The 14,515-nt window shown below is 38.9% G+C and overlaps 10 non-coding genes across 10 annotated transcripts; all 10 read left to right on the plus strand.

Moving 5' to 3' along the window:
- The first annotated feature begins 2,584 nt into the window (after window positions 1-2,584).
- Window positions 2,585-2,798, plus strand: LOC148978597 (small nucleolar RNA U3). Its single transcript, XR_016169169.1, has one exon. It is a non-coding gene; the product is annotated as a small nucleolar RNA U3 (small nucleolar RNA).
- Window positions 2,799-3,794: 996 nt separating this feature from the next.
- LOC148978598 (small nucleolar RNA U3) lies at window positions 3,795-4,008 on the plus strand. The gene has a single exon (XR_016169174.1). It is a non-coding gene; the product is annotated as a small nucleolar RNA U3 (small nucleolar RNA).
- A 976-nt stretch (window positions 4,009-4,984) lies between these two features.
- On the plus strand, window positions 4,985-5,198 carry LOC148978599 (small nucleolar RNA U3). Its single transcript, XR_016169095.1, has one exon. It is a non-coding gene; the product is annotated as a small nucleolar RNA U3 (small nucleolar RNA).
- A 976-nt stretch (window positions 5,199-6,174) lies between these two features.
- On the plus strand, window positions 6,175-6,388 carry LOC148978600 (small nucleolar RNA U3). The gene has a single exon (XR_016169106.1). It is a non-coding gene; the product is annotated as a small nucleolar RNA U3 (small nucleolar RNA).
- A 996-nt stretch (window positions 6,389-7,384) lies between these two features.
- LOC148978601 (small nucleolar RNA U3) lies at window positions 7,385-7,598 on the plus strand. The gene has a single exon (XR_016169096.1). It is a non-coding gene; the product is annotated as a small nucleolar RNA U3 (small nucleolar RNA).
- A 977-nt stretch (window positions 7,599-8,575) lies between these two features.
- On the plus strand, window positions 8,576-8,789 carry LOC148978602 (small nucleolar RNA U3). The gene has a single exon (XR_016169179.1). It is a non-coding gene; the product is annotated as a small nucleolar RNA U3 (small nucleolar RNA).
- Window positions 8,790-9,765: 976 nt separating this feature from the next.
- LOC148978603 (small nucleolar RNA U3) lies at window positions 9,766-9,979 on the plus strand. The gene has a single exon (XR_016169066.1). It is a non-coding gene; the product is annotated as a small nucleolar RNA U3 (small nucleolar RNA).
- A 994-nt stretch (window positions 9,980-10,973) lies between these two features.
- On the plus strand, window positions 10,974-11,187 carry LOC148978604 (small nucleolar RNA U3). The gene has a single exon (XR_016169159.1). It is a non-coding gene; the product is annotated as a small nucleolar RNA U3 (small nucleolar RNA).
- Window positions 11,188-12,163: 976 nt separating this feature from the next.
- On the plus strand, window positions 12,164-12,377 carry LOC148978605 (small nucleolar RNA U3). Its single transcript, XR_016169076.1, has one exon. It is a non-coding gene; the product is annotated as a small nucleolar RNA U3 (small nucleolar RNA).
- Window positions 12,378-13,373: 996 nt separating this feature from the next.
- On the plus strand, window positions 13,374-13,587 carry LOC148978606 (small nucleolar RNA U3). Its single transcript, XR_016169170.1, has one exon. It is a non-coding gene; the product is annotated as a small nucleolar RNA U3 (small nucleolar RNA).
- The last annotated feature ends 928 nt before the right edge of the window (window positions 13,588-14,515 follow it).

Consider the following 14,515-nt stretch of genomic DNA (forward strand, 5'->3'; position numbering starts at 1 on the left):
ATTAGTAAATCGGTCTATACATACTAGTAATATATAATTACTATATGAGAGGCATGTAAGTTCGATTAATGGACTCCAATAATCAGTAGGCTAATACAAACATGTTGTTTTGAACTATTGTTTATTAAACAGAAATAATTCGATTAAATAGATTAAATGTATGCAGTAAGACTTCACAACTAATCACTAACACTGTACCACAACATTTTCCATTTTTAAGTGTCAACACTCTAAAAAGAGATGTGTTAAAAAACAACACACATCATGTGTTGATGGTATTTTGACACAAGTTGTGTAGTTTTTAACACACAATGTGTGTTAAAATGTAACTGGATAGAATTTTAATGGGTTGAGGGAAGTTTGTGTTTAAGAACCTAATTAGAGGTAGTATATTTTCTATGGTATCCCATTACAAGCTCTAAAATAAATGAAACAATACATTACAATAAATAAATAAAATCTTAATTCATAAAAAAACTTCAGATTAATGAGTGTTTTTGGCAGCCAATCACATCATGCCTCGGTTTCAATGTTTTTTCAAATGCTGATTTCACTTGTTATTGATAACTAATTTATTATAACAAACAATTTATTTCTGTCAGATGTCTACAGAAACACTTATTGAGAATTACCAGGTTTTGTGTTGACGATTCATTGAATGTTTGTTTTGATGTCACCAGAATCGTGATTAGTGGCAGCTTTATTTGGGCTCTTGACCCTTCACACTTTATCATTCGTTTCTCTGTTTGCTGTTTCTGTGTATTTATATTGCACATCTGAAACAGTTGAAATCATCTTGAGGAAAAAGCTCATTAAATGATCAGTTTTCAACATGATGTTTTTTTAACATAGCAAGAGAAGTTTAATGTATAAGAGATAATGTATATTTGATCACTTATATTTGATTACAGATACTCAGTTTTTACATGATATTATGGTGTATGCTACCTCATTCTATAATTCTTAAAAAAATATATGTTTAGAGAACGTTTAAAGCTGCAGCAGAAACTAGTCAAATACAGACATCAAGAATCAGCATATGACTCTCAACAATGGTGGCAAAGCTTCATGTCTCTATAAAGCTCATCCATAAGTACCAGCATGCATTGCGGCCTGAAATTTTTCGTTTATCACCATTATTGAGATACATACGCTGATTCTTGATATCTGTGTTTGACTGGTTTCTGCTGTAGCTTTAAACTTTTTTTGTCATTCTGCACTTTTTGATTGCTGGATGTAGTTTCACAAAACTTTCAGAACTAACAATAAATCATTAAAATAAAGCACTCCATCCATATACTCAAAAACTTGATCATAACTTGCTGATTATGACATCATCAAGAACCATCTGATCATATTTTCTATCACCATAACAGATGTATTTTATTAAAATACAGTTACAGCAGCCAGAGAAACACTAAAACAAGAGTAAAGGGTCAAGAGCCCAAATAAAGGAGCCATTAATCACGATTATGGTGACTTGAAATAAAACTGAAATGAAACATCAAATCTATGTTAATTCTCAATAAGAGCTTGTCTATGTAGATTAATGATGTTTAAAACATCCAAATGTTCAAACAAACTCTATTAAACATCACTGGACTACATAAACACAAGTTACCAATACGTGTCAATGTTCATCCAAACACTTTTGTAAGCACATGGGAAGTAACTCTGGCAAATACTCTCCGACTACAGTCACATGTGACGCATATCTGACACAAGTTGTGTTACTATAACACATTAGTGTGTAAAAGGTTTCAACAACACACTGCTGCTGTGTAACACATTAGTTGTGTTAAATGTAACACAAAATGTGTAATCCTTATAAACACAGAGATGTGTAAAGAAACAACACAGGTTGTGTGTTAAATTTGACACAACATGTGTTGTCCTTGAGCAAACACACTAAATGTGTTAAAATCTACAAAACGTGTTAAAATCTACACAACATGTGTTAAAATCTACACAAAATGTGTTGTCCCTGAGCACACACACTACATGTGTTAAAATCTACACAACATGTGTTAAAATCTACACAAAATGTGTTGTCCCTAAGCACACACACTTTATGTGTTAAAATCTACACAGCATGTGTCATTTTTAACATCTCTTTTTACAGGTTGTGTTATTTACAAAATCATTTTATAAGAGTGCACCAGTGTAAATAAAACTTATTTACACACAATATTTTGTCAGTTGCTACATTTTAATCTAATTCAAAGTGCAAACTTAGTGAAATCACACTCCCTGTGTTAAGAACAATAACACACTGGTTGAGTTAAAAGTAACACAAAATGTGTTGTCCTTAACTAAACACACAGATGTGTTAAGATATAACACAGGTTGTGTTGTTTTTAACACATCCATTTTAAGAGTGTAAGCTTACAAAAAAGTATGACATTCCACATATCTTAACAGTAACAGTAGGCTTCAAAGAGATTTTGGAAGTCCTTTCTGCTTTTGGCTCCGATATATGTCATTGTCAAGTAAACTTTAAAGCCCACAAAATTCAAATAGGCAAAACCCTTTCAGAGGAGAGGTGCAGCAGAATGGAATGCCGATTGAGTTAACATAAACCGTTAAGACTATATTTTCAGGGATCATTTCTATAGTTCTTTGCTTGGAAATGTGTTTCGAAAGGGTTTGTCTCCCAACCCACGATGATGAGTCATGATGCTCCTTCCTGAGCGTGAATTGGGCACAGATCGGCAACTTTGGTTGTGAGCTCTGTGTCGTTGATGAACGTTCAGTATTGCTTTTTGCAATATTGACGGAAGGAGTATGTTCTGAGTGGTGTTGGGCATGGAAGTCCTCTTTTGGTTTTTCTTTGTTTTTGCATCTGTAGGTCACATGCAGAAAATTGTATTGAAAGGCAGAACCATTTGCAATGATGCATGAATCTGTGTTGTATAAGAAGCAGTTGCAAAAAATGGGTGTAATGTTATAGAGTGCATTGGATATGTGCTTAAAGTGATGTCAGGCATTGCAAGTTTTCAAAGAATGCAATCAACGTCAAGTGTCTGAAATGCCCACGTTATCATTTGTGGGTAGGTGCGGGACTTTTTCGTTGGACGTCAACTCTGTGTCGTTGATGAAGTTTCTGTGTAGCTTTTGTCGATGTTGAAGAAAGGGGTAAAATCTGAGCGTTGTTTGACATTTGTGCCTTTTGAGAAAGGGGATTGTTTTAGAAACTTTTCTGGAATGCGTTGTGGCAATCCAATATTGAAAAGAGGAGCCCCGGACCAATGGAGCAGCTCCCGGCTAGGAAAAGACATCAGTCATGAGCATTTCCACCAAATCAATTTCTAAACTTGGAACCACCCACTGCTGTAGGCAATGATGGCCCAATCGAGGTCACAGTACAATTGGGAACTCTACTACACTCAAGGATAGATGGTTCTGAGTACAGAATCCTTTCTTATGAGGTGCTGAAGCACACGTTGGCCAAGAGAGAAACCGACTGAAGAGTAAGAAGACAGAAACAGACTTGGAACATCTTTTCCTTTTTATCTACATAACTTTTCTTATCAAAGATTTTCTTCATTTAGCTTCAACAAATATTAACTAGAAAGCATGACACGGGTAGCTAAGCTTACAAAAAAGTATGACATTCCACATATCTTAACAGTAACAGTAGGCTTCAAAGAGATTTTGGAAGTCCTTTCTGCTTTTGGCTCCGATATATGTCATTGTCAAGTAAACTTTAAAGCCCACAAAATTCAAATAGGCAAAACCCTTTCAGAGGAGAGGTGCAGCAGAATGGAATGCCGATTGAGTTAACATAAACCGTTAAGACTATATTTTCAGGGATCATTTCTATAGTTCTTTGCTTGGAAATGTGTTTCGAAAGTGTTTGTCTCCCAACCCACGATGATGAGTCATGATGCTCCTTTCTGAGCGTGAATTGGGCACAGATCAGCGAATTTGGTTGTGAGCTCTGTGTCTTTGATGAACGTTCTGTGTTGCTTTTTGCAATATTGAAGAAAGGAGTATGTTCTGAGTGGTGTTGGGCATTGAAGTCCTGTTTTGGTTTTTCTTTGTTTTTGCATCTGTAGGTCACATGCAGAAAATTTTGCAATGATGCATGAATTTGTGTTGTATAAGAAGCAGTTGCAAAAAATGGGTGTTATGGTAAAGAGTGCATTGGATATGTGCTTAAAGTGATGACAGCCATTGCACGTTTTTAAAGAATGCAATCAACGTCAAGTGTCTGAAATGCCCACGTTATCATTTGTGGGTAGGTGCGGGACTTTTTCGTTGGACGTCAACTCTGTGTCGTTGATGAAGTTTCTGTGTAGCTTTTGTCGATGTTGAAGAAAGGGGTATAATCTGAGCGTTGTTTGACATTTGTGCCTTTTGAGAAAGGGGATTGTTTTAGAAACTTTTCTGGAATGCGTTGTGGCAATCCAATATTGGAAAGAGGAGCCCAGGACCAATGGAGCAGCTCCCGGCAAGGAAAAGACATCAGTCATGAGCATTTCCACCAAATCACTTTCTAAACTTGGAAACACCCACTGCTGTAGGCAATGATGGCCCAATCGAGGTCACAGTACAATTGGGAACTCTACTACACTCAAGGATAGATGGTTCTAAGTACAGAATCCTTTCTTATGAGGTGCTGAAGCACACGTTGGCCAAGAGAGAAACCGGCTGAAGAGTAAGAAGACAGAAACAGACTTGGAACATCTTTTCTTTTTGATCTACATAACTTTTCTTTTCAAAGATTTTCTACATTTAGCTTCAACAAATATTAACTACAAAGCATGACACGGGTAGCTAAGCTTACAAAAAAGTATGACATTCCACATATCTTAACAGTAACAGTAGGCTTCAAAGAGATTTTGGAAGTCCTTTCTGCTTTTGGCTCCGATATATGTCATTGTCAAGTAAACTTTAAAGCCCACAAAATTCAAATAGGCAAAACCCTTTCAGAGGAGAGGTGCAGCAGAATAGAATGCCGATTGAGTTACCATAAACCTTTAAGACTATATTTTCAGGGATCATTTCTATAGTTCTTTGCTTGGAAATGTGTTTCGAAAGTGTTTGTCTCCCAACCCACGATGATGAGTCATGATGCTCCTTCCTGAGCGTGAATTGGGCACAGATCGGCGTCTTTGGTTGTGAGCTCTGTGTCGTTGATGAACGTTCTGTGTTGCTTTTTGCAATATTGAAGAAAGGAGTATGTTCTGAGTGGTGTTGGGCATTGAAGTCCTGTTTTTGTTTTTCTTTGTTTTTGCATCTGTAGGTCACATGCAGAACCGTTTGCAATGATGCATGAATGTGTGTTGTATAAGAAGCAGTTGCAAAAAATGGGTGTTATGGTAAAGAGTGCATTGGATATGTGCTTAAAGTGATGTCAGCCATTGCACGTTTTTAAAGAATGCAATCAACGTCAAGTGTCTGAAATGCCCACGTTATCATTTGTGGGTAGGTGCGGGACTTTTTCGTTGGACGTCAACTCTGTGTCGTTGATGAAGTTTCTGTGTAGCTTTTGTCGATGTTGAAGAAAGGGGTAAAATCTGAGCGTTGTTTGACATTTGTGCCTTTTGAGAAAGGGGATTGTTTTAGAAACTTTTCTGGAATGCGTTGTGGCAATCCAATATTGAAAAGAGGAGCCCAGGACCAATGGAGCAGCTCCCGGCTAGGAAAAGACATCAGTCATGAGCATTTCCACCAAATCAATTTCTAAACTTGGAAACACCCACTGCTGTAGGCAATGATGGCCCAATCGAGGTCACCGTACAATTGGGAACTCTACTACACTCAAGGATAGATGGTTCTGAGTACAGAATCCTTTCTTATGAGGTGCTGAAGCACACGTTGGCCAAGAGAGAAACCGGCTGAAGAGTAAGAAGACAGAAACAGACTTGGAACATCTTTTCCTTTTTATCTACATAACTTTTCTTATCAAAGATTTTCTTCATTTAGCTTTAACAAATATTAACTAGAAAGCATGACACGGGTAGCTAAGCTTACAAAAAAGTATGACATTCCACATATCTTAACAGTAACAGTAGGCTTCAAAGAGATTTTGGAAGTCCTTTCTGCTTTTGGCTCCGATATATGTCATTGTCAAGTAAACTTTAAAGCCCACAAAATTCAAATAGGCAAAACCCTTTCAGAGGAGAGGTGCAGCAGAATGGAATGCCGATTGAGTTAACATAAACCGTTAAGACTATATTTTCAGGGATCATTTCTATAGTTCTTTGCTTGGAAATGTGTTTCGAAAGTGTTTGTCTCCCAACCCACGATGATGAGTCATGATGCTCCTTCCTGAGCGTGAATTGGGCACAGATCGGCGACTTTGGTTAAGAGCTCTGTGTCGTTGATGAACGTTCAGTGTTGCTTTGTGCAATATTGAAGAAAGGAGTATGTTCTGAGTGGTGTTGGGCATTGAAGTCCTCTTTTGGTTTTTCTTTGTTTTTGCATCTGTAGGTCACATGCAGAAAATTTTATTGAAAGGCAGAACCATTTGCAATGATGCATGAATCTGTGTTGTATAAGAAGCAGTTGCAAAAAATGGGTGTAATGTTAAAGAGTGCATTGGATATGTGCTTAAAGTGATGTCAGGCATTGCAAGTTTTCAAAGAATGTAATCAACGTCAAGTGTCTGAAATGCCCACGTCATCATTTGTGGGTAGGTGCGGGACTTTTTCGTTGGACGTCAACTCTGTGTCGTTGATGAAGTTTCTGTGTAGCTTTTGTCGATGTTGAAGAAAGGGGTATAATCTGAGCGTTGTTTGACATTTGTGCCTTTTGAGAAAGGGGATTGTTTTAGAAACTTTTCTGGAATGCGTTGTGGCAATCCAATATTGGAAAGAGGAGCCCAGGACCAATGGAGCAGCTCCCGGCTAGGAAAAGACATCAGTCATGAGTATTTCCAGCAAATCACTTTCTAAACTTGGAACCACCCACTGCTGTAGGCAATGATGGCCCAATCAAAATCACAGTACAATTGGGAACTCTACTACACTCAAGGATAGATGGTTCTAAGTACAGAATCCTTTCTTATGAGGTGCTGAAGCACACGTTGGCCAAGAGAGAAACCGGCTGAAGAGTAAGAAGACAGAAACAGACTTGGAACATCTTTTCCTTTTTATCTACATAACTTTTCTTTTCAAAGATTTTCTACATTTAGCTTCAACAAATATTAACTACAAAGCATGACACGGGTAGCTAAGCTTACAAAAAAGTATGACGTTCCACATATCTTAACAGTAACAGTAGGCTTCAAAGAGATTTTGGAAGTCCTTTCTGCTTTTGGCTCCGATATATGTCATTGTCAAGTAAACTTTAAAGCCCACAAAATTCAAATAGGTAAACCCTTTCAGAGGAGAGGTGCAGCAGAATAGAATGCCGATTGAGTTACCCCTAAACCTTTAAGACTATATTTTCAGGGATCATTTCTATAGTTCTTTGCTTGGAAATGTGTTTCGAAAGTGTTTGTCTCCCAACCCACGATGATGAGTCATGATGCTCCTTCCTGAGCGTGAATTGGGCACAGATCGGCGTCTTTGGTTGTGAGCTCTGTGTCGTTGATGAACGTTCTGTGTTGCTTTTTGCAATATTGAAGAAAGGAGTATGTTCTGAGTGGTGTTGGGCATTGAAGTCCTGTTTTTGTTTTTCTTTGTTTTTGCATCTGTAGGTCACATGCAGAACCGTTTGCAATGATGCATGAATGTGTGCTGTATAAGAAGCAGTTGCAAAAAATGGGTGTTATGGTAAAGAGTGCATTGGATATGTGCTTAAAGTGATGTCAGCCATTGCACGTTTTTAAAGAATGCAATCAACGTCAAGTGTCTAAAATGCCCACGTTATCATTTGTGGGTAGGTGCGGGACTTTTTCGTTGGACGTCAACTCTGTGTCGTTGATGAAGTTTCTGTGTAGCTTTTGTCGATGTTGAAGAAAGGGGTAAAATCTGAGCGTTGTTTGACATTTGTGCCTTTTGAGAAAGGGGATTGTTTTAGAAACTTTTCTGGAATGCGTTGTGGCAATCCAATATTGAAAAGAGGAGCCCAGGACCAATGGAGCAGCTCCCGGCTAGGAAAAGACGTCAGTCATGAGCATTTCCACCAAATCAATTTCTAAACTTGGAACCACCCACTGCTGTAGGCAATGAATGCCCAATCGAGGTCACCGTACAATTGGGAACTCTACTACACTCAAGGATAGATGGTTCTGAGTACAGAATCCTTTCTTATGAGGTGCTGAAGCACACGTTGGCCAAGAGAGAAACCGGCTGAAGAGTAAGAAGACAGAAACAGACTTGGAACATCTTTTCCTTTTTATCTACATAACTTTTCTTATCAAAGATTTTCTTCATTTAGCTTCAACAAATATTAACTAGAAAGCATGACACAGGTAGCTAAGCTTACAAAAAAGTATGACATTCCACATATCTTAACAGTAACAGTAGGCTTCAAAGAGATTTTGGAAGTCCTTTCTGCTTTTGGCTCCGATATATGTCATTGTCAAGTAAACTTTAAAGCCCACAAAATTCAAATAGGCAAAACCCTTTCAGAGGAGAGGTGCAGCAGAATAGAATGCCGATTGAGTTACCCCTAAACCTTTAAGACTATATTTTCAGGGATCATTTCTATAGTTCTTTGCTTGGAAATGTGTTTCGAAAGTGTTTGTCTCCCAACCCACGATGATGAGTCATGATGCTCCTTTCTGAGCGTGAATTGGGCACAGATCGGCGAATTTGGTTGTGAGCTTTGTGTCTTTGATGAACGTTCTGTGTTGCTTTTTGCAATATTGAAGAAAGGAGTATGTTCTGAGTGGTGTTGGGCATTGAAGTCCTGTTTTGGTTTTTCTTTGTTTTTGCATCTGTAGGTCACATGCAGAAAATTTTGCAATGATGCATGAATTTGTGTTGAATAAGAAGCAGTTGCAAAAAATGGGTGTAATGTTAAAGAGTGCATTGGATATGTGCTTAAAGTGATGTCAGCCATTGCAAGTTTTCAAAGAATGCAATCAACGTCAAGTGGCTGAAATGCCCACGTTATCATTTGTGGGTAGGTGCGGGACTTTTTCGTTGGACGTCAACTCTGTGTCGTTGATGAAGTTTCTGTGTAGCTTTTGTCGATGTTGAAGAAAGGGGTAAAATCTGAGCGTTGTTTGACTTTTGTGCCTTTTGAGAAAGGGGATTGTTTTAGAAACTTTTCTGGAATGCGTTGTGGCAATCCAATATTGGAAAGAGGAGCCCAGGACCAATGGAGCAGCTCCCGGCTAGGAAAAGACATCAATCATGAGCATTTCCACCAAATCACTTTCTAAACTTGGAACCACCCACTGCTGTAGGCAATGATGGCCCAATCGAGGTCACCGTACAATTGGGAACTCTACTACACTCAAGGATAGATGGTTCTGAGTACAGAATCCTTTCTTATGAAGTGCTGAAGCACACGTTGGCCAAGAGAGAAACCGGCTGAAGAGTAAGAAGACAGAAACAGACTTGGAACATCTTTTCCTTTTTATCTACATAACTTTTCTTATTAAAGATTTTCTTCATTTAGCTTCAACAAATATTAACTAGAAAGCATGACACGGGTAGCTAAGCTTACAAAAAAGTATGACATTCCACATATCTTAACAGTAACAGTAGGCTTCAAAGAGATTTTGGAAGTCCTTTCTGCTTTTGGCTCCGATATATGTCATTGTCAAGTAAACTTTAAAGCCCACAAAATTCAAATAGGCAAAACCCTTTCAGAGGAGAGGTGCAGCAGAATGGAATGCCGATTGAGTTAACATAAACCGTTAAGACTATATTTTCAGGGATCATTTCTATAGTTCTTTGCTTGGAAATGTGTTTCGAAAGTGTTTGTCTCCCAACCCACGATGATGAGTCATGATGCTCCTTCCTGAGCGTGAATTGGGCACAGATCGGCGACTTTGGTTGTGAGCTCTGTGTCGTCGATGAACGTTCAGTGTTGCTTTTTGCAATATTGAAGAAAGGAGTATGTTCTGAGTGGTGTTGCATGGAAGTCCTCTTTTGGTTTTTCTTTGTTTTTGCATCTGTAGGTCACATGCAGAAAATTTTATTGAAAGGCAGAACCATTTGCAATGATGCATGAATCTGTGTTGTATAAGAAGCAGTTGCAAAAAATGGGTGTAATGTTAAAGAGTGCATTGGATATGTGCTTAAAGTGATGTCAGGCATTGCAAGTTTTCAAAGAATGCAATCAACGTCAAGTGTCTGAAATGCCCACGTTATCATTTGTGGGTAGGTGCGGGACTTTTTCGTTGGACGTCAACTCTGTGTCGTTGATGAAGTTTCTGTGTAGCTTTTGTCGATGTTGAAGAAAGGGGTATAATCTGAGCGTTGTTTGACATTTGTGCCTTTTGAGAAAGGGGATTGTTTTAGAAACTTTTCTGGAATGCGTTGTGGCAATCCAATATTGGAAAGAGGAGCCCAGGACCAATGGAGCAGCTCCCGGCAAGGAAAAGACATCAGTCATGAGCATTTCCACCAAATCACTTTCTAAACTTGGAAACACCCACTGCTGTAGGCAATGATGGCCCAATCGAGGTCACAGTACAATTGGGAACTCTACTACACTCAAGGATAGATGGTTCTAAGTACAGAATCCTTTCTTATGAGGTGCTGAAGCACACGTTGGCCAAGAGAGAAACCGGCTGAAGAGTAAGAAGACAGAAACAGACTTGGAACATCTTTTCTTTTTAATCTACATAACTTTTCTTTTCAAAGATTTTCTACATTTAGCTTCAACAAATATTAACTACAAAGCATGACACGGGTAGCTAAGCTTACAAAAAAGTATGACATTCCACATATCTTAACAGTAACAGTAGGCTTCAAAGAGATTTTGGAAGTCCTTTCTGCTTTTGGCTCCGATATATGTCATTGTCAAGTAAACTTTAAAGCCCACAAAATTCAAATAGGCAAAACCCTTTCAGAGGAGAGGTGCAGCAGAATGGAATGCCGATTGAGTTACCATAAACCGTTAAGACTATATTTTCAAGGATCATTTCTATAGTTCTTTGCTTGGAAATGTGTTTCGAAAGTGTTTGTCTCCCAACCCACGATGATGAGTCATGATGCTCCTTCCTGAGCGTGAATTGGGCACAGATCGGCGTCTTTGGTTGTGAGCTCTGTGTCGTTGATGAATGTTCTGTGTTGCTTTTTGCAATATTGAAGAAAGGAGTATGTTCTGAGTGGTGTTGGGCATTGAGGTCCTGTTTTTGTTTTTCTTTGTTTTTGCATCTGTAGGTCACATGCAGAACCGTTTGCAATGATGCATGAATGTGTGTTGTATAAGAAGCAGTTGCAAAAAATGGGTGTTATGGTAAAGAGTGCATTGGATATGTGCTTAAAGTGATGTCAGGCATTGCAAGTTTTCAAAGAATGCAATCAACGTCAAGTGTCTGAAATGCCCACGTTATCATTTGTGGGTAGGTGCGGGACTTTTTCGTTGGACGTCAACTCTGTGTCGTTGATGAAGTTTCTGTGTAGCTTTTGTCGATGTTGAAGAAAGGGGTATAATCTGAGCGTTGTTTGACATTTGTGCCTTTTGAGAAAGGGGATTGTTTTAGAAACTTTTCTGGAATGTGTTGTGGCAATCCAATATTGGAAAGAGGAGCCCAGGACCAATGGAGCAGCTCCCGGCAAGGAAAAGACATCAGTCATGAGCATTTCCACCAAATCACTTTCTAAACTTGGAAACACCCACTGCTGTAGGCAATGATGGCCCAATCGAGGTCACAGTACAATTGGGAACTCTACTACACTCAAGGATAGATGGTTCTAAGTACAGAATCCTTTCTTATGAGGTGCTGAAGCACACGTTGGCCAAGAGAGAAACCGGCTGAAGAGTAAGAAGACAGAAACAGACTTGGAACATCTTTTCTTTTTGATCTACATAACTTTTCTTTTCAAAGATTTTCTACATTTAGCTTCAACAAATATTAACTACAAAGCATGACACGGGTAGCTAAGCTTACAAAAAAGTATGACATTCCACATATCTTAACAGTAACAGTAGGCTTCAAAGAGATTTTGGAAGTCCTTTCTGCTTTTGGCTCCGATATATGTCATTGTCAAGTAAACTTTAAAGCCCACAAAATTCAAATAGGGAAAACCCTTTCAGAGGAGAGGTGCAGCAGAATGGAATGCCGATTGAGTTAACATAAACCGTTAAGACTATATTTTCGGGGATCATTTCTATAGTTCTTTGCTTGGAAATGTGTTTCGAAAGTGTTTGTCTCCCAACCCACGATGATGAGTCATGATGCTCCTTCCTGAGCGTGAATTGGGCACAGATCGGCGACTTTGGTTGTGAGCTCTGTGTCGTTGATGAACGTTCAGTGTTGCTTTTTGCAATATTGAAGAAAGGAGTATGTTCTGAGTGGTGTTGGGCATGGAAGTCCTCTTTTGGTTTTTCTTTGTTTTTGCATCTGTAGGTCACATGCAGAAAATTTTATTGAAAGGCAGAACCATTTGCAATGATGCATGAATCTGTGTTGAATAAGAAGCAGTTGCAAAAAATGGGTGTAATGTTAAAGAGTGCATTGGATATGTGCTTAAAGTGATGTCAGGCATTGCAAGTTTTCAAAGAATGCAATCAACGTCAAGTGTCTGAAATGCCCACGTTATCATTTGTGGGTAGGTGCGGGACTTTTTCGTTGGACGTCAACTCTGTGTCGTTGATGAAGTTTCTGTGTAGCTTTTGTCGATGTTGAAGAAAGGGGTATAATCTGAGCGTTGTTTAACATTTGTGCCTTTTGAGAAAGGGGATTGTTTTAGAAACTTTTCTGGAATGCGTTGTGGCAATCCAGTATTGGAAAGAGGAGCCCAGGACCAATGGAGCAGCTCCCGGCAAGGAAAAGACATCAGTCATGAGCATTTCCACCAAATCACTTTCTAAACTTGGAAACACCCACTGCTGTAGGCAATGATGGCCCAATCGAGGTTACAGTACAATTGGGAACTCTACTACACTCAAGGATACATGGTTCTAAGTACAGAATCTTTTCTTATGAGGTGCTGAAGCACACGTTGGCCAAGAGAGAAACCGGCTGAAGAGTAAGAAGACAGAAACAGACTTGGAACATCTTTTCTTTTTGATCTACATAACTTTTCTTTTCAAAGATTTTCTACATTTAGCTTCAACAAATATTAACTAGAAAGCATGACACGGGTAGCTAAGCTTACAAAAAAGTATGACATTCCACATATCTTAACAGTAACAGTAGGCTTCAAAGAGATTTTGGAAGTCCTTTCTGCTTTTGGCTCCGATATATGTCATTGTCAAGTAAACTTTAAAGCCCACAAAATTCAAATAGGCAAAACCCTTTCAGAGGAGAGGTGCAGCAGAATGGAATGCCGATTGAGTTAACATAAACCGTTAAGACTATATTTTCAGGGATCATTTCTATAGTTCTTTGCTTGGAAATGTGTTTCGAAAGGGTTTGTCTCCCAACCCACGATGATGAGTCATGATGCTCCTTCCTGAGCGTGAATTGGGCACAGATCGGCAACTTTGGTTGTGAGCTCTGTGTCGTTGATGAACGTTCAGTATTGCTTTTTGCAATATTGACGGAAGGAGTATGTTCTGAGTGGTGTTGGGCATGGAAGTCCTCTTTTGGTTTTTCTTTGTTTTTGCATCTGTAGGTCACATGCAGAAAATTGTATTGAAAGGCAGAACCATTTGCAATGATGCATGAATCTGTGTTGTATAAGAAGCAGTTGCAAAAAATGGGTGTAATGTTATAGAGTGCATTGGATATGTGCTTAAAGTGATGTCAGGCATTGCAAGTTTTCAAAGAATGCAATCAACGTCAAGTGTCTGAAATGCCCACGTTATCATTTGTGGGTAGGTGCGGGACTTTTTCGTTGGACGTCAACTCTGTGTCGTTGATGAAGTTTCTGTGTAGCTTTTGTCGATGTTGAAGAAAGGGGTAAAATCTGAGCGTTGTTTGACATTTGTGCCTTTTGAGAAAGGGGATTGTTTTAGAAACTTTTCTGGAATGCGTTGTGGCAATCCAATATTGAAAAGAGGAGCCCCGGACCAATGGAGCAGCTCCCGGCTAGGAAAAGACATCAGTCATGAGCATTTCCACCAAATCAATTTCTAAACTTGGAACCACCCACTGCTGTAGGCAATGATGGCCCAATCGAGGTCACAGTACAATTGGGAACTCTACTACACTCAAGGATAGATGGTTCTGAGTACAGAATCCTTTCTTATGAGGTGCTGAAGCACACGTTGGCCAAGAGAGAAACCGACTGAAGAGTAAGAAGACAGAAACAGACTTGGAACATCTTTTCCTTTTTATCTACATAACTTTTCTTATCAAAGATTTTCTTCATTTAGCTTCAACAAATATTAACTAGAAAGCATGACACGGGTAGCTAAGCTTACAAAAAAGTATGACATTCCACATATCTTAACAGTAACAGTAGGCTTCAAAGAGATTTTGGAAGTCCTTTCTGCTTTTGGCTCCGATATATGTCATTGTCAAGTAAACTTTAAAGCCCACAAAATTCAA

The sequence above is a fragment of the Pimephales promelas genome, chromosome 6 (genome assembly GCF_988280905.1).
Source record: "Pimephales promelas chromosome 6, fPimPro1.hap1.1, whole genome shotgun sequence".
NCBI classification, from domain to species: Eukaryota; Metazoa; Chordata; class Actinopteri; order Cypriniformes; family Leuciscidae; genus Pimephales; species Pimephales promelas.